This window comes from Dama dama, chromosome 14, assembly GCF_033118175.1.
Source record: "Dama dama isolate Ldn47 chromosome 14, ASM3311817v1, whole genome shotgun sequence".
Taxonomy (NCBI): Eukaryota; Metazoa; Chordata; class Mammalia; order Artiodactyla; family Cervidae; genus Dama; species Dama dama.
Window position 1 is genome coordinate 30,667,019 of NC_083694.1, and position 19,328 is coordinate 30,686,346.

The window sequence follows — 19,328 nt, forward strand, 5'->3', positions numbered from 1 at the left end:
CCCTCCCGCCCACCCCCTCTGGCAGCCGGAGGAGCGCGGCGGAGCGAAGAGGCCCCACTCTCAACGGCTCCCCATGGCAGCAGCCCAGCGGCGGCCGCAGCCTGCCAGACACAGCGAGGGAGCGAGCGAGCGAGCGAGGAGCGAGCGCGGAGCCCGGGCCGGGGGGCGGGGGGGGGCCAAGGGGGAGGGGCGGGGGACGCACCACGCACGCACGCGGCGGCGCCGGCCAGATGTTACCCCCCCACCCAACTGCGCGCCTCCCTCCTTCCCTCCCTCCCGGCGCTGGGCTGCTGCGATTGACCGAAAGCGGCCGGACCGGGTTCCCCGCCCGCCTCCCGCACGCAGTCTCCTCCAATAGGAGGGCGGCTTTTCAGGAGGGCGGAGGCAGTGGCGGGGAATCGTCGGACTGACAAGACGGCCCAGCCAGTGGGAAAGGCGAACTGAAGCTGCCGCTCGCGCGCGCCAATCGCAGACAGAAACTGTTGGGATGGGCGGGTCCGGGAGGGGCTGGTAGCAAGGCGGTGCGGGCGGAGTCGTCGGGCGGGCGCAGCGGCGGCGGCGGCGGCAGCGGCGCCCCTCTGGGGGACTTGGCCGTGAGAAAGTGAAAGGAGCCCGCGGGCGGCGGCGACAGCTGCGCTGGGAGGGGCTTGTTTCCAGGCGTGGAGGCCTCGCGCGCTTTAGGCGAGCGGAGAGAGCTTTTCGGTGTGCGCCTTGACAACCGTAAATACACTTTTGAACGAAGTGGGGCTGGGCTGCTTGAAGTTACGGAGGTATCAGCGGAGGCAGGGCGCCCGGGACACACATGACCTAAGTCCGGCATTAGGTGGCTTCCTCGACTCTGGCTGCTGTGGGTGGCGACGCCCAGGCTCTCGTGTCCCAGAGCGCAGAGGGTAGGACTAAGGGACGTCCTCGCTCCGTCCGGCGCTGCCCCGCCAGCAGGTGCAGGTGCGCGTCGGGCTCAGCGGACGCCACTGGCTCCGACGGGCAGTTTCTGAGCGTCATTCTCAGGGCATCTTGTCACAGGCACGGCAGAGCGCCTGTATTTCTCGCAGAACCCTCATGTCACGTGTATTGCACTGTTACAAGTAGCCATTCCCAAGTGACCAAATTCTAGAGAACTACAGTAAAAGTAATACTTGTCGAAGCCATACCCTGATTTCTTAATTTGTACGTCTTCAAGCCACAAAATTAAAGTACGGAGGGAAGATGTAAGACTGTTGCATCGTTTCTCCCTTCCTTCAAATAAATTTTTATTCGATTCCCATTCTTTGCAATTAAGCTGTGTTCTTCACGGCCACCAAGAAAAGTAGAAACTTCTACTTCAAGAAGTTGGAAATCTTCTTGAGGAGGCAAGAATTACAAGCAAAAAGTTGAATAACAAGGCAGAAAATGGTTTACGAATGTAAAATAGAAAACTGCAGAGTGAGGAAGTTAGTACCCTTGTAATTGTCAAGGAAATGTGTTTATTCTTTGCTAACTGAACTGAGACTGGCAAGCCTGTTGCTAACCAACTTGCCAGGAGACCTTTCAACTGGGCAAAATGTGCTGTCACTTTGTTCCAGGTCAGATGGGTAAACCAAGTTGAAAGTATTGTGTAGGCAATCAGACATATTGAATTACTAATGAAGTAAAAAACAGGAGCACTCGGGATTCCTGAAGCTGAAATGCTATTGGAGTATCCTATTAGAAACAGTGGTGATATTCTCTACTTTTTCCTCAACCTTTTCATGTGCCCATGAGGTTGATAACTGAGGTCAAGGCCATTCTATGACAACCAGAGTTTTTTATTCCGTGAAATGTATTCTATTTGTGCTCTTGCTGACTTCTGGATCTTTTAGTCTGGTGACAGGCCAAATTTCAGTTGACTTGTTAAAAGTTAGGGAAGTTTATAAATATTCTTGATAAAGGAAATATACTCAAGAAAAAACAACAGGTGGAAAGAAGTATGTGCTTTGCCAGCAAACTCAGGGGAAAAAAATGGAAAGAAATATTTGCATCCTCAGAGTTGTTTCTCACTTACTAAAAGTTTAAGGAAAGTAACAGATCTCTGGATAAAAAGACAAAGTAACTAATAGTGTCAACATGTTAAATAATAAGTTCATGAGAAAATTAGAACACTAAGATTATCCACAGAAAGTTTAGCAACTCAGCTCTGTAGCATGTAAAGTCACAGCTCTAACAAAAGGCTTTACAAAAGGCACCTACAGGGAGAATAATAGCCCCAGAGATGTGCAGGGGTGGACAATGATGCATCAAAAGTTATGAGCATTGCTTTTTAGATATAAGAATTGTCACTAGGATCCATTTTGAGGACTGAGGACATGTAGATTAAATAGAGATTTAAGGAAGCAAGTTTATAGACCCTCAGTTATTTAAAAGATTTTCTAAATTCATGTAAATGCATGAAATATTCCTACACTGTCAATTAATAAAAACATTTCTGAAGTATTTATTGTGTTCAAGAAAGATACTCTGATAGGATACAGAAGACAACAAAAAAGCATGTGACACTTTCTCTCCTTCTTAGGGTTTAAATTTAGTCCAGAAAGAAATGGCATGCATGTGTAAAAATCAGAACAAATGGAAAAACTAAATAACAATATAATAAGATGTGAATGTCAGAGCTAAATTTGATATTAAATTTTTATAACTGTCTTGTCCCTGGTCTCTGATTGCTGTTGCATTTTCTCTGCCATTTTTTTATATTAAAAAAAAAAATGTTTAGGTGACATTTTTTGAAGTGTCTTAAACAGTGTAAAAATGATACTTGTAATCATCTTTGGAAAGTCATCAGCATACAAATTGTAAATAAATAAGACTGATTTTAGAGGTATCCTGATACAGAGTGATAACTATTTTTATTGGGCACCAATTGAAACCATAGAAGGTAAGTCACACTATAAAGCACCCCTTCAAGTAAGCCCCTCAAAGTAGGGACTGTTTGCCTCTACACAACAGGCTTAGCAAATTACAAGATACAGAGCTACTTGACAGAGTTTGAGAGTCAATAATCTTTTTTTTCTCTCCCACAATGGAAAAAAATGCAAAAAGTATATATAGTCTCTAAACTATTAGAAAAATATAAAATTGCTTCCCTCTGGAGGAATCCTAGTCCTATACAATTCCAGTTAATCCACACTTTTCTGGGAGTCCTGAAATTCAAAATAATATCAGTCAATCTAACCACTTATGGTTAGACTTCTTGTCAGAGAAAAAGATGTATGTTTTACTAATGTGCATTTTGACTGATAACAATTTAACACTCTAAAACATTAACATACCAAATAAAATTTAATTTGATGAGCAACTCCATAAAGTTGTCTGATTTTTAAATGTGAACCACAGGTCAAATCTCTGGGGGGGAAAAAAAAAAAAATCAGTGTTCTTATTACACTTCGTTCAATAGGCCATGTTGAAAAGGTTATCTGTGAAATTAATTTTTGAATATTGACTTTTTATAAGCTTCAGGTATAATTGGAATTTTTTCTTAAAAAAATAGGGAAGCAAGCATAAATAATACAAGAATAGGTACTCCAACATGTGGTGTTTTAAATATCATAACTATAAAGTGTGGTAAAATGTGAGTAGAAATTAACCTCGGTTTGAATCTAGAGGAAAAAGTACACTACAATGAAGCAGTTGTTGAAGCTTCTGTTAAGCACACTTTCAATATCATAGTACACGTTAAACTCTTGTTAACTTATTTCGAACCTCTCTCTCCCTCTGTCTCGCTCATTCTCTTCTTGCTTTTAGAAATGAACAGGTTGAAATGGCATAAACAGAAGAGACACAAGCACACCTGAGACAATGGTAAAAAAAAAAAAAAAAAAGATGAGCAAACTGCAACACTCACCACTATAATGAAACGAAGGAGCATATTTCCTAAAGCATAGTTTAAATACATACACATATATAAAATAATCCATAGCACATTATATACCAAATCATTTCTTGGGTTATAGATTCTACAGTACTTGAATCTGTTAAATTCCTGAACTATGATAAGTTCACATAGGAAATAATTCATCCTGATTCTTAGCCCTAATGATAGAAATTTATCATAAATACTTGAGATAAGATCCTTAGCAGATTTACCCAGGGTGTTGGGAATAGACCACCTACACTGGAAGCAGAGTGAACCTACACCAGTAATTCAAACCTGTTTGAGGTCTGTTAAATGGCAGCGAGGAACAAAAGATACAGCCTTCCCAGAACTGTTTTTCCTGTATAGCCAGTTTTCAGTTGCTTACTGTAAATCAGGGCTTTTACATGACCACCATAAATCCAGAGACAGCATAATGGCTGAAGGAGGCTGATAGCTCAGGCTTGGTTGAGACCAAGACTGGCCACTTCAGAGAACTTAGAAAGCAAGCAGAGTCACCCAACCCACACCTCTTTTCCTCTTTCTCTCTCTCTCTCACTCCATCCCTCCATTAAATACATTATGCCTTATGCATATATGGGAGGAAAAAATGATGTAGTGACACTTTTTGCAGTTCACTTAGTGCTAAAATGCATTCATTATTCTACTGGTACATGATCCCAGGTAGCATTCGAACCCCAGGTTGGCTGTCTTCCTTCCTACATAGAATGCCTTCCTGCCATCCACTGATGTGAGCTCAATCAGTTAAGAAGTACTTAAATGCTATCCTAAACAAAATAAATTTGTATAGACAAGTCTACAACCCTTAAGAAAATCACACAGTTCTTCCAGAATCCAAATGTTAGAGTTGTTCTATTGTTTTGGAAGTTATATAAATTAAAAGATGCATTCAAATTTTATCTGTGGATTTTTTTAGATTTAATTTTTAAAAATAATCTGAAGAAACATGACTTTTCCAGATGAACAGATTTTGTTAAAGAAAGATTGAATGTGAACCTATGATATTCAGGCCCCATTTTTAAAATAACATAAATCTTTGAGTAGTGATTGTTCTCAAATTCTGTAAAATATATATAGAGTGAGGTAATTTGTTTTTGTCAAAATTAAAGAATAAAACTCCCAAATGTTTAAATGTTCTTGATTATATTCAGTTGCTCAAATTTGGGTAAAAATGAACTCAGAAAAAGTGAAGTAAGAGAGATTACCAGAATTGGCACCACATACCTACTATATGACAAAGTGTTGTGTTTCTGACCAAAAGACAGAAATTTCTGTCTGCATCTCAAAACAAGGATCAGTTTTTCCTTCTTTTTAGGCCTGCTCTACCCTCAAAAGTAGAACATTCTTGGACTTGAAATTGGCAGAAGGAAAATGATATATCCAAATATTATTTACTGAGAACTGACAAATACATAGGAGAAATATGGAGCTTCCCCCTTCATAGTTAGGACTTCATTATACGTAAAGTCGTTCTGAACCCACTGGACAAAGATAGCATCTTATTTTTCATTCATGTCTAATAAGTGCATACAAACCCTATCAGAATAACATAAAATTGTCCTAATAAAACCCTTCCTTATAAAGAAATTCTTATGAACTTAACACAAAAGTCTTGATACATACCGAATTCAAACTATTCCTGGTAATAAGAGCAGACAGAAGGTTAAATCTCACTCCAGAAATTTACTTCACCCTTAGCGATAACATGCAACTCAGGAAGTTACTTCCCTTACAAAGAACTAGCATTTATGCTTAAGACTAAAATGATTATTTTTAAAGTACCCATTTTACAATGCAAATGTGTATCTAAATTAAACTCAGCAAAAAAAAAAAAAAAAGACATTTTAAGTTGAAGCTGCAGTAATGACTTTATGGGAGACAATAGGAAAAGCAGTTCTTGAATATGAACTCAGAAGATTTCAAATTCCTTCTAGGTGTCTTAAAGATTTCTTTGTTCCCCTGACTCTATACCTTAATGTTTTGGCACATGCTTAACTCAGAACCCATTGCTCTGAAATTGTTTTAGAAAACTAAGGCAGTTCAGTAAGATCATAGCAAAAGAAAAAAAAGAGGGTAAAAACCTGACAGCTGATCTACTTGCCAAACCATGCCTTAGCACTTGGAACGTGGAACAGATGCAGGCACAGAGGCTTTGACTAAGGCAGAACAGCAACAAAAGTCTTTGTAACAAAGACACATGCACAGGAGATCATTTTAGACATAGACAAATGACAGAGACAAGCAATCTAAGGAACAATAACTTTAGAAAGGAGAGGTAGGGTGTAAAAGGAAAGTGAGAAGGTGGTGGCGGTGGAGAAGCGTGATTGAAGAGAGGTGGAGAGAAGGAATGGTCCCCATAGGAAATGTGTGATACAGGCCTGGGTCGTAGAGATGGTGCCGGTGGAGGTGGGGGCAGCAGAAATGTGAATACAACCAAGAGGTCAATATTTCTTCCCGGGCTCTGCTGATCCTATGCCACTATTATTTGTTAAATCGCATCTTGCCCATTGTCCTTAAATAATGCTTTATGAAATATCTAGCCCCAAAATAAAGAGGATAGAATACACTTGGTATTTAACTCTACAGACATTGAAAGAAAGTGTTAGTCGCTCAATCAAGTCTGACTCTGTGCAACCCCTATGGACTGTAGCCCACCAGGTTCCTCTGTCCATGGGATTTCCCAGGCAGGAATACTGGAGTGGGTTGCCATTTCTTTCTCCATGGGATCTGCCCGACCCAGGGATTGAACCCAGGTCTCCTGTACTGCAGCCAGATTCTTTACCATCTGAGCCACCAGGGAAGCCCAGTCATTGAGTTGCCACAATCAAGCAGGTGTGTGTGTGTGTGTGTGTGTGTGTGTGTGTGTGTGTGTGTGTGTGTGTGTGTACATGCACCCTCATGTACATCTAGATCATTGGTTTGGCCTGCTTTTCTGATGATACCTGCTTGGTATAAACCAAGTTTTCTTAATATAGGGTTAGAACTTCATAGCACTCTCATTACATAGATTTAGGTTGATGTTACAGAGAAATTGTGGGAGTGTACAGACATTTCATTGAGAAATACAACCTGTTCATTAACCTAACTAATCATATTTCATTCCTTCAACAGTCACTAAATAACATACATGGGCCCTGGTACTGGGCATATCAGCCCAGATACAGCCCATATAAAACATCTGACCTGCATCACAACCAGGTGCAGAAATTAGCAATGGAAAAAAAGAGGGTTGAATGACTTCAGTAAAGAAAAACATTCCCATGATCTAAGATACTGACTCTATTTTTGTTTACTATCTTCCTTGACGAGAACACCTCCAGGATGAGAACTTCTTCTATGACATTAATAACGGTACCTTTAAAGTACCTGGAATGGTAGTTGGCACATAATAAGTGCTCAAGAAAGATTTATAGGCAGGAAAGGAGGAATGGAGGGGACAAGGAAGGGAGGAAGGGAGAGATGGAAAGAAATAGCTTATAACTGCATTTTTCCAGAGGCTGGAGGAAAGAATAGTGTTCAACTATTCCCTTCAATGTCAAGAAAAGCTTGTTCCATGGACTACCGGAAAAATGTCCATTTACTTTCTTAGAGGTACCCTGACCCAGTATAGAAATAACCCAGGTGGGTGTGGTAGACCTTACTCTTGGTAGAATCATAGCAGTTCTCCAGCACATATAAAGAGTATTCCATCTGTGAAGCATTTTAGAAGTGAGTTACTCCTCAACACATCTCTTCCACACATGGGATGTGTTGTAATTTTTGCTACTTGGAGGAGAATATTGATACAGAATGGCTTACCCGAGGCCTCAAATTAAGACAGACACATTACAGGACTAGTCATCAATTCCTTAGGTCAGTTCTGTTCAGTGAAACTAAGAGAAAAACCTCCACTGTTTTTAACAAATTTAAATCTACTAGCTTTGAAAAAATACAACCTATTAGGTCTTTCTCCTTAATGAAAAAGCCCATGATCTCAATTGAACCATACGGACAAGCTAAAAATATAATGAACAAAGTTATTTCTGACTTTTCAAGGGTAGCTTCAGCTAAAGACATTTGCCATTGGTGAATATAAATGAAGACGCCTCCAAGAAAGAGATGTTTTCCCTTCTGGACATCCTATTAAGACGGTGGGGTCCTAATAGCAGTAAATCTGGTGCAGAGATATCTATAAAACTGTTTATATGGGTGCATCCTGTGACTATGAAAGATACAAGATTATATTTTCATTTGCATGGTTTGCTGGGTTTTATTTGGCAGATACAATAACACAGGCTTCTCAGAGCCCATAAAACAAAGTGAGAACAGCAGCTCATTTGGTGGCAGAATGTAATAGTTATGGCTAAAGGGCTTACATAATTCATCTCAAACCCTTATGTCTATATTTACTGTTGTTTAAATGAAAATCAAGCTCTCATGTCCATAAGGAGGGATCTGGTTAGAAACTGGGTTGAGATCCTTTCTTCTTCCACAGCTTCTGAGACAATCAATCATCAACACTTAAAAACAGCTAGAGAAATATCCAAGAATAAGCATAGGTTACCTAAGCACATTAGTACTTCCTGTCTCCATTCCCACTTCTCTAAACAACTCTAAAACTCCCACAGAATGAGAGTGAGTGGAGAGAGAGGCCCTGTTCTTTATCCTGACTTAGAACTCCTAGTTAGACTCAGGGAAGCCTCAGAGCAATTGTAAGCCCCAAGAAATAATATTTAGCTTTCAGATGATGTTTAGTGCGATATAGTACTTTTTGGGGGATGGGATCCAGCAAAAGGGGGGCAATATAAAAGCAAGGCTGAGGTATGTGTCATTTAATATTATTAGAAGTATCTCTATTAGATCATATTTCTAAAATAAGATTTTTAAATTCAGGATTTTTAATCGCTTTACTCATGTTTTGCTATAGGAATGAAAACTTTGTCTCTCAATTATGACTGCTCATTGCAAAAGACTGCAGATTTTTCTCTTTTGGGGGATGATGTTTGGTTTTGTTTTTTTCTAAAATAGGATCTGAAATATAGTTTGTTAAAGAGAAGTTTTCACCATATTATCAAATGTATTTTAGATAAATTTTTAAAAATCAATGATTATCACACCAATTTAGTGAAAATGGAGCTATATGACTTAGAACAGCTGTTTAAAATAACATTATAGCTTTGTTCTCTGAATATCTCATAGAGGTAGTATATATAAATATTGATATGTACACATACATTTTATAATGTTCATTATAATTACATGCCACCCAATTAGATAGAAATGTTTAATACTTCTGGGTTATTGAAATATTTGTAATTAAGGTGGTCTTGAAAATAAAAGAATTAACTCAATCATTTTAAGTGAATAGCTCACCTTCTCCACATAAGTAGCAAAAGTATGAAAATAAATAAAAACATGTGGCCTAAATTTTACCCACCATGAGCAAGTAGCTATTTGGAAACTGGGTTACTCTTCTTGATTTTAAAAATTCTTTGTTACTTTTAAGTAAATTAATATGATTATTAAAAGTGATCAGGTCTAACTTTCCAAATTTGAAAATTTTATGCCATTTAGGATGTCACTACATATATACATGCACCAATCTGGAGGGGAAAGACAAATTTTTTGAAGTTGTTCTAAACCACTACTAAATGCAAGTAAATAATTCATTTTCTATGTAATAAGATAATTGATAGACTTAATCTTGCTTTGGTATAAGCCCATGCAGTTTGTGTGTACGTGTATGTGTGTGTGTGTGCATGTGCACAAGCATAGATTGAGTTGCATATTCCTCAAGTTTAATAAGAAACAACTACAAGGGAAAAAAGAAACGTTAAAAACAAATAAGATATTATACATTTTCATTTGAAATTAAAATGTCATTGTCATAAACATATTATAACCTTGTGTATTTGCTCTTGTTGGGGAGATATTTCATTACTAATCTATATTCATCTTTCAGTCAGTTGATTTTCATGGCCTTCTAGTGGCTGCAGGGAAGATCTGACAAGTCGAAAGGAAAATAAGTGGTAAGCTAACCCTGATTAAGAGAATTTCAAAAAGAAAGAAAAAATACAAAGGGGAGAAAAAGAAAGAAAGGAGAATGGAAAGAACCAAATAAAATTAGGCAAAGTTTTAGGAATAAGACAATTACGCAAGTCTGAGGTTAATTCATTTTTCCCAATATATAATTTTTACTTGAAAAGTTATCCTTTATTATTTTAATCTGAAAGAAAATCTCCCTTTACTAAACTAAAAACTTAATGCTTTGTAAACTTGCGTAGTCAAATTCTAAAATCTTGACAGCTAAAAGGGCTCTGCTGCTTTGGATTGCCACTCCACTGAGAGGTGTGTGGACTTCTGAAACAGGAGAGAAACGAGTAAGAAAACAAAACAAAGTTTTCCATTCAAAGGCATTCCAGCATGAAGAAGCATCACTTTCTGAACTGCCTGTTATCAAGGCAACTAGATGTTAGTTTGGTCCAGATTCTGTTATCCTAGGTGGGTGAAAGGATTGATTTGTGCTTTTCTCCCATCTCCATGCTATATGCCTTCAAACTTCACCTCATCACAAATATTTTTCTTTTCAGTCTTTTATTTTTGAATTCTTAGAGCATATTATTATTATTATTTTTAGTATTGCAATCTCCAATAGTCCTTATTTTCACTCAAAATTACAATACAGGGGACTATGGCCAATGCTACACAGATGGCCAAACAGATAATAAAGACTCAGTTCATGAATAATATCCACTCAGAAAGAGGACAAAAGCAACAGGAAAAAAGAGCCCAAATTGGACAAAATGTGCATGCTATATTTAAAAAAACACACACGCGGTCATTGTCAGAGATCATTAAGGGTGCCCTGTAGTTTTAATAATATGCCAGTGGCACCAATTTGCTGTGACTGTTTGCTCTTATAGTCAATAAAAAAAGTCATAACTGCTATCAAATTTAAATTTAATTTATTTTCTACACAGCCTTTTCTGTTTTCCTTGTTTTTTTCTTTTATAACATTAACACTTTTTTTGTTAAAAAATGTGTGAAAGATTAATTTGTAGAATGAGGGGAGCTGTGGGTGCACAGCAGAGGACAGATGGCGTGGGTGGGACGTGACAGTTTTCGTCTGTGGCATCGTTTTGTTGTTGCTATTGCAAGTGAGCAAAATACAGCTACCGCCACCACGATCGTTTCTTGGAAGACCCTCCGATAAGGTGTGTTGCTTTTCTTCATGTCCAGGCCTGCCACATGGGGACTCAGCCACCCTCTACCCTGTAATCAGCCTGCTCATGACCATTGTTAGTCAGCCTGAGAGCCCTGGAATTTTAAAATTGCATTTATATAGAATTCCAGGGGACTTTGGTATACAAAAATGAAATATACTCTTTCTTGGTGAGCTGACTGTTTTGAAATGAATTAATGATCTGTCTTCTCTGAGAGCCTGTACTGTAAACCCAAACACATGAAACTATAGATGTAGAAAAAAAAAAAAGATTTTTTTCTTTTAAGGAGAAAAAAAAAATTTTGTTGTTGTTGTTGTTTTTTTTTTTTATTTTGGTCTCAGTCTAAAATTCACACTCACACACAATTACATTCAAGGGGAGGGGAAAACAGTGCAGATTTATATTCACAGTTTCGATTTTAACCTTGGAACAGCCCTAATTTACACATAAGAGTTGTAGGAGTTCACTATTGTAAAGGTTCTTATCGAAGAATAAAGCAATTACCACAGAAAATCACTGTCATATGGTACACGCAGACATTCTGAGAAAAAGTAAAACTTTGAGAAGGAGGAAAAGGGGAATTCAGGACAGCATGTGGGAGGGAAGATGTGAGTTCTTTTTATGCACAAAGAGATCCATTAACAATATCTTTATCAGTTTTCTTCTTCCTTGTTAACTGAACCGACTTGCAATGCCCAGAACATGTGAATGTGATTGCAATTAAAAGACGGGGGAGTAAATAAGGGAGCGCAGATGAACATGGTTGGTGGTTAATTCACGGTAAGACAAAATTTGCCTGAAGAAAAATGTTCACAAAACCTTTCCCTCAAACTAGTGCTTCTGTCAGAGGAAGGCAAAATGGTCCACAAAAGGATGTTAGCAGCCATGGAGTGGAATGTGTAATTCTTCTGCAGTCATGAGGCTGCTTTAGACTTGAGATTAATGTGTTCTGATGGGTAGGATACCGATATTCGTGTCATTTTATAGTATTATGTTATTTTCATAATTCAACTGTAAGCTTTCTCAGAGCGATTTCTCCACATCAGGCAGCCCTCCACAAGTGTACTTCATTGGCAATTAGCACTATGGGGTCAGGGATATGGCGAGGGGCCACAGTGGAGGCAGCATGACAGAGTGGTTACTAGTGTGGGATTCAGGGGCAGACCATTTGCACTGGATATCTGGCTGCCCCCAGCTATGTAACTGTAACTAAGTCACTTTAATGTGTCCAAGCCTTAGTTTCCACGTGTGTTTTAAAAACATGTAGTAAAAACAGAGATAACAATAATACCATGTACCTTCACTATAGAGCTAGTGGGGGAGTTAGAGTCTTTGTAAAGCATCTGGACAGTACCTGGCAGGCAGTTAAAAATTAGTCCTCATTTCCTAGGAGTCCCTTTTTGGACTTTCCCAGCACCTCATGCCCAAGGGCACACAAAACTTCAAATCTTCGGTGTGAAACATTTCTTCCTCTGTTTCGTCAGGAGGTAGTAGGGGGAATATACAGTTTTGGAATAAACATGGGTACATGGGGAATGAGGAAGAAGTGGATACGATTTGAAAACCAAATGTATAGGTTCTTCCCTGGTGGTCCTGTATAGTTAAGACTTCACCTTTCAATGCAGGGGGTGCAGCTTTGATTCTCGGTCAGGATGCTAAGATCCCACATGCATTGTAGCCAAAAAAACAAAACACAGAAACAGAAGCAGTATTGTAACAAATTCAATAAAAGCTTAAAAATGGTCCACATAAAAAAAAAGTCTTAAAAAAAGCAAAACCCAAATACACAGTGTTATATGGGGGAAAAGTGTCACCAGTGTCACAGGAAATCCGGGGGAAATCTGGTGTATGTGTGTGTCACATGCCTGTAAAATAGAGTACACAGAAAGGAAATGTGATGGTAAAAGGTGTCTACTGCATATCTAATTTAAAGAGTTATCTATTTTATATGTATTTGTTCTGCCAGACTTTCTCCACGATTTAATATCGTAGTGGGCAATCTAGAAATGGAGGCCAGCAAGTTCTTGTCCCCTCAGACACATGTACAGACATAAACAGACTCAGAAGAGACAGTTTCTACCCATAAATCAGTATCACAACAATAGCACTGCTGGTATTGAAACAGCCAAAACAATGCAGAGCTTGTAACTTTTATGTGCGTGTAATTACTTATTCCTATGCATCTTTATACACAAATGTAAAGAATCCTCATTCTTCCATTGTTGTCTGATGCAGCTATGCTTCTGTCCAAAATGCTGGAGAATAGTTAACTCTGATTCCAGAGGAATTCTGATGTGCTGAGATTAGGGTGGAAATGATAAATGATGTGAACCTCATATTTTTAAAATATATTGAAAAATTATGCACATGTACACAGATGTATGTCTAGAATTGCATTTTGTGCAAGTCAATTCCTCCTTCACAGTAAGAAGCTTGTACTTATTAAAGGTAGTAAAGGTTTTTGGAGGTCTACCCCAATAGCTGTTCTTCCTTTTTTCTTTAGCAATAAAACTCTCAACTTTTACTAGGTACATGGCAGCTTAAAATGAAAACTACATTTTCCAGCTTCCTTTGCAGCTAGATCTATCTATGTGATAAGTTTGGGACAATGACATAATAAGTAGAAGTGTTTTGTGGCGGTTTATAAGAGGCCTCCTATAAAAATAGTCGTTCTCTCTTTTGACCCCTTTCTTCTTTGTCCCTTTCTATTGTTTGGAAAGTGGATGTGATGGCTGGTGCTCAGGTTGATATAACGGGCCATGAAGATGAGAGCCACACTACAGGAAGGGTGTAGAGGTTAGCTGGAGAAGCTTTTGAAGTTAATGCTTTGCTAAAGTAAGCATATCAGCCCATGACTGCTTACTTCTCAACTTTGTTTCTATAAGACAGAAATCACATTTAGCTTGTGTAAGGTCTGGTTATTGAGAGTTTCTTCACATGCAGCTGGATTTTATTCTCACTGATGCTTTGTGTATGCCTTTTCCTAAGGTACCGTAGCAGGTAGGATGTATATTGAAAGAACCAATTCCCCAACCAATTAACCAACTACATTGGCTTAATTTTTTAAAAGTTAATTTCTGACATAGTAGTGTACTGTGGACTGGTGGGGTTGGAGGACAGACATGAAACCCCTGTTCCATGCAGGTATTCTGACACCAAGGCTTTTTCTATCTTAACCACCAAAGCCTGTGCCATTGTCCATACATGGTCTCCCTTGTCTCAACAGAATAGAAAGAGAGTGTGTAGGATCAGACATAGGAAATTTTTAATGATATAAGCCTGGAGTGGCGTTTGACACTTATGCTCACATTCCATTAGCTAGAACTCAAATGGTCCGAAACTAAATACAAGAGAGGTAGAAATGTAGTTTATCTGTGTTCCCAGGAAGAAGAGAAGAAACAAGAGCACTAACTCTGCCTTTACCTAAAAAATACATAGAAAATAAAGCTTCCAATATCCCCACTTCTGACTTACTTAGAGGCCAAATTAAACAAGGACTACATAGTTCATTGTGTAGCAAAATATTCTCCAGAGGTCATTTTGATGTTGAAACATCAAAGAGTCAAAGATTTCTGATTATGGAAGATGAGTTCCCCAAACAGTGAAGCTTCATTCACAAGCCCTGGCCACTCCTGTTCTTTTGATTCTTTTTATTGCTCTTTCTCCTTCCTTGTTCAAGTGCTTTTCTTGTGATGAGGGGGTAATTCTTTAACACCTATGGAAGACGTTAAGGAAAGTCTCCATGGGCTTTGTATTGCTGAACAAAACAGTTAAACATGCATTTAAGTGATGGTCTGGGAATATGATGCTGGAGATAACAATGGATCATTCAGGCAGAGCCTCTCCATTTCCTCTTACACTGCTGTTGTATATTTTGTAGGGTTTGTGATTATGTGCTAACTGATACTTGTGTAAAAGAAGACCATTTAGGATATTTTTAATATGATTAAACCCTCCAAAAATATATTGAGAGAGAGATGATAGATAGACAGATAGATAGATAGGGCTAGGTGAATGGGTAGGCAGGTAAGTATGTGGACAGATGAATAGATATACAGAAAAAAACCTCTTTTTCCTTGGAAAATTGATCAAGATGATTTTACTGAACCAACATTTTCCTCAAATTCTGGGTAATTATTTATGATAATCCATTTGAGGGAAATGGTTGGGATAAATAATAATAGATTCAAGAGGAATAAAGTCCAAGATCCCCCTTCTTCAGAATTACTAGTCGTGGCCTGCACAATGGGCTTCCAAGGTGGTACTAGTGATAAAGAACCTGCCTGCCAATGTAGGAGACATAGAAGACTTCGGTTTGATCCCTGGGTTGGAAAGATCCCCTGGAAGAGGGCATGGCAACCCACTCTAGTATTCTTGCCTGGAAAATCCCATGGACAGAAGAGCCCTGACAGGCTACAGTCCATGGGACCCGATGGGGTTGCACAGGGTCAGACACAGCGGAAGCAACTTAACTTGAAAAACCTACGTAATAGGACAAATTATTTCATCATACTTTATTTTGAGAATCCTTTTAAAATTTTTATAAAAAGTCTGAAACTTCCTTTTCCAGAACTGCCCTCAAGATGTTGTTACTATTAATTATTACTTCCTTTCATGGTTTGATTTTGTAGTTCAGCTCTCTTCCAGGGATGTGAGGCATTTGATAGGCAGAAGGTAAATTTTAGAGTATTTGTCTATTTCCCAAGTGAAATATAAAGAAATTTTAATGGTTTGGATTGTTTTCTGGAAACATCAGGGTGAATTTTGAATTTTTGTGTTAACAGAAGAAATCTGAAGCATTGATGTTCATAGAGAATAAAACAGGAAATTGGTAAAAAAAAAAAAAAAAGCTTCTGTAAAACCAGGAAGTTAATTTTAAGTTAAAAATGAAAAGACTTTTTATTGATTTCTGTATGTTTCAGGGAAGCCCCAATTTAGGATTGTTAGATTTAGAATAACACATCTAATGAGCCTGGCACATAGTAGGCATGCAAATAGATTTTGAATGAATGTGCAGTGTATGAATGCCTAGGTCCCCAGAGTTCTAGGAGAATAGAGAAACAAGAGTTGGGGTGGTCTCCACCATCAGTGAGAAATGAGAGGACCTCCAAGGATACCCAGTCCTGCAAGCCCAGCAGGAAGCACTCCCAGATAAATGGGACTCCAGCATCTCTAACATGATGCAGTGAGTAAAGTTTCTGGTGTGAATAGACTGACCATTCCACTCTTATCTACCACAAGGAAATCACCAATCATTTGCCAAGGTTTTGTGGCTTATGGAAGGAGAGATTTCTCGGCTCTAAACTTCTGAGGTTTAGGAAAACCATCAGGAATTCCTCAGCCTTCCGGTTCGTTTTGGTGTGGAGCCAGAATTGAACTAATCCTTTTTCCCTCAAATCCTTTCCCACAGATTTAGGTTTAAAAATCTGGCTACAGGCATAGGTCACTAACTCACACTGTTTAATACTCATTAAACTATCTGGGGGCTTTTCCCAAAATACTGTCACCCGGGTTCCACCTCAGACTTACTGAATCCAAATCTCCAAGAGGGTCTGGACATGAGATCTGGGTGTGTATGCCTTAAAAAAGCCTTCCCTGTTGAGTCTGTTACTTGTCAAAGACTGCAAAACCCTGGTCTGCCTCACCTCTGTAGTTAAATGAAACTCAGCATTAATTGAGGCTTTGAAATTGTCACAGCTTTTGGTCACCAGCTTGATATAAAAGGACTAAATCCATTTTCTTGCTCATCAGTGATTGTGATCATGAGCAAAATGTGAATCTTGTTGCACTCTCTACCTCCACCTCTAAGGGGCATCTTCATATTGTACCATTATGTGAAAAACTTACCACTTACCTAATTCCTAACCATTTGGACTACGTTCTTATGAACATATGAGCACTAGAAAAAAGAAAGATTGAATACATGTAGGTGAACTATTAAGAATTATAAAACCATAACTAACAGTCTGGATACTCAAATTTAATACTATTAAAATAATGCACTTCTTGTATGTAAATAAGATATTAGAGTATGATGAAATATGATTTTATTCATTTAGAAAATCCAGAAAGTAGGTTATATCTGGTTAAGAGCAATCGGCTCTATAACCAAAGATACTTTCAAACAAGAAGCCAAAGTCTAAATAATGGATTGCGATTATGAGAGTATCAAATAACTGAAAAAAAAAAAGGTGGGGGGGGGGGGAATCTCCATCACCATTTTCCAGGATCCTTTTATTAATGCCAGCACTATAATAAATTGCAGAAAGAAAGGAAAAAGGACTACCTGGGATTAATGTTGTAGGGCATTTTTTATCTAGCTTGCTGTCTTTTTGAAACACTGATTTCCATCTATTTTGAGTCTTCTGATGTAGATCAGTTAAACTTGAATGAACAGAGTCTTCCTGTTTAGTTTGCCTTATCCTCAGACAAGAATGGAGTGTGCTTTCTCCCCTTCAATAGTTTATAAATAGTCCGTAGAAAAGGGCCCATTACCTTCTTATACATACTGAGCTCGTTATTGAAAAATTACACCCCCTCAAACCTCCAGGCTCTTTTGCATCTAAATGAAACTCTTTCATTTAAATATATATGGCAGGAAAAATCAGTAAATACTAATGTTCAAACCCCAAGGGGGCAGCCTGCACACAGATGAAAATATGACCAGGCGTGTGTACAGTTTTTGTTGCATGGCACTAGGCTTCGAGGAGAAAACTAAAACCTGCATAAAAGATTTCACTCAGAGAAGTAAAAGAACCCCGTACTTGGGTATATCTAAGGTCATATGTAAACTCAAAAGAGTCAGTAGAAATCCAGACATTGTTTCAAACCACAGCGTAAGATTAACTGTGCGTAAACCACAGCACATTTTTGTTAAATTCACATTTACTTAATAATACATATCACCAACTTTGCAGTCAGATGTCGAGGCAGTACAAAACAACTGAATTTTAGGAGTCTAGCCAAGGGCCATTTGCTCATTCATGAGTGGGTTCTAAGAAGGCCAGAGCCAAAATAGCAAGACAGGCCTTTATCTGGGTAGTGGTTGCTGGGCCAAACCACCTCACAAGGGGAGTGCCATCGACCGCATGGGAAACTAGATGAGAGACAATGTGTGGTTAACACAGGCCCATTACTAGGAGGAGAAAAACAACCACAAACATAAAGGCTGGCAGCGGTCAGAGCATTTTTACATTCAAAGAATGGCTCACAGATTGGTTTGGCTAAGACTTGGCTAAGGGGGCTAACCTGCAAAATTTATCTGAAGACTAATTTGTTTCTTAGGAAAGAGATTTAGGTAAGGGGCACACAACAGCAGCCGTTACATCTAAAACTGAAATGCAATTTACTGAGTTCCTATTGTTTCGTAACTGCTACCACCACAGCAAGACCATAGCATCCAGTTCTCATCAAGATGAATTATGGCAATTCAGAAGCTATTTCAGGCTTATAAGACATTCTATAGCATGCCTTTTCAATGTGATGTAACTTGGGTCTGCTGGGAAAAAGTAGCAGTAAGAAATGCCATGCGAAGTTATGTGGAGTGCCTCATTAATGTATTTATTGTTCAATAAAGCTTTGTTGAACTTTTTCCACAAGACGTGTACACACCCTGCCTTTTAGCCTATTTATTCTTACTGTCATTGACAAATTATCATCATCATGTAAACAAATAGTCCACACAACAACTACAGTTCCTTGAGTCCCCCCAAGGGGAAAGGAGAAATATCTCCTTACACTTGTCATTGCTAGTCATTTTTGCATAATGATTCTTATTTCAGTGAGTGTAGCAGAAACAGGGTTGATGGCCACACCCTGTCTTAGGTGGAACCGTGTGACTAGTTCTGTCTGATTAGCTGTGAATATGTCACTTTTTTGTTGCTGTTGTTCAGTCAGCCATCTCTGACTCTTTGTGACCCCGTGGACTGCAGCATGCCAGGCTTTCCTGTTCTTCAGTATCTCCTGGAGCTTGCTCAAACTCATGTCCATTGAGTCGCTGATGTCACCCAACCATCTCATCCTCTGTCACCCCCTTCTCCTCCTGCCCTCAATCTTTCTCAGCATCAGGGTCTTTTCCAGTGAGTCAGCTCCTCGCATCAAGTGGCCAGAGTATTGGAGCTTCAGCTTCAGCACCAGTCCTTCCTGTGAGTATTCAGGGTTGATTTCCTTTAGGTCACTATTACAGGTTGAAACTCAGGAGAAGCAGCGCTCAATCCTCCAGCTGTCTTTTCTCTTGCTCGGAC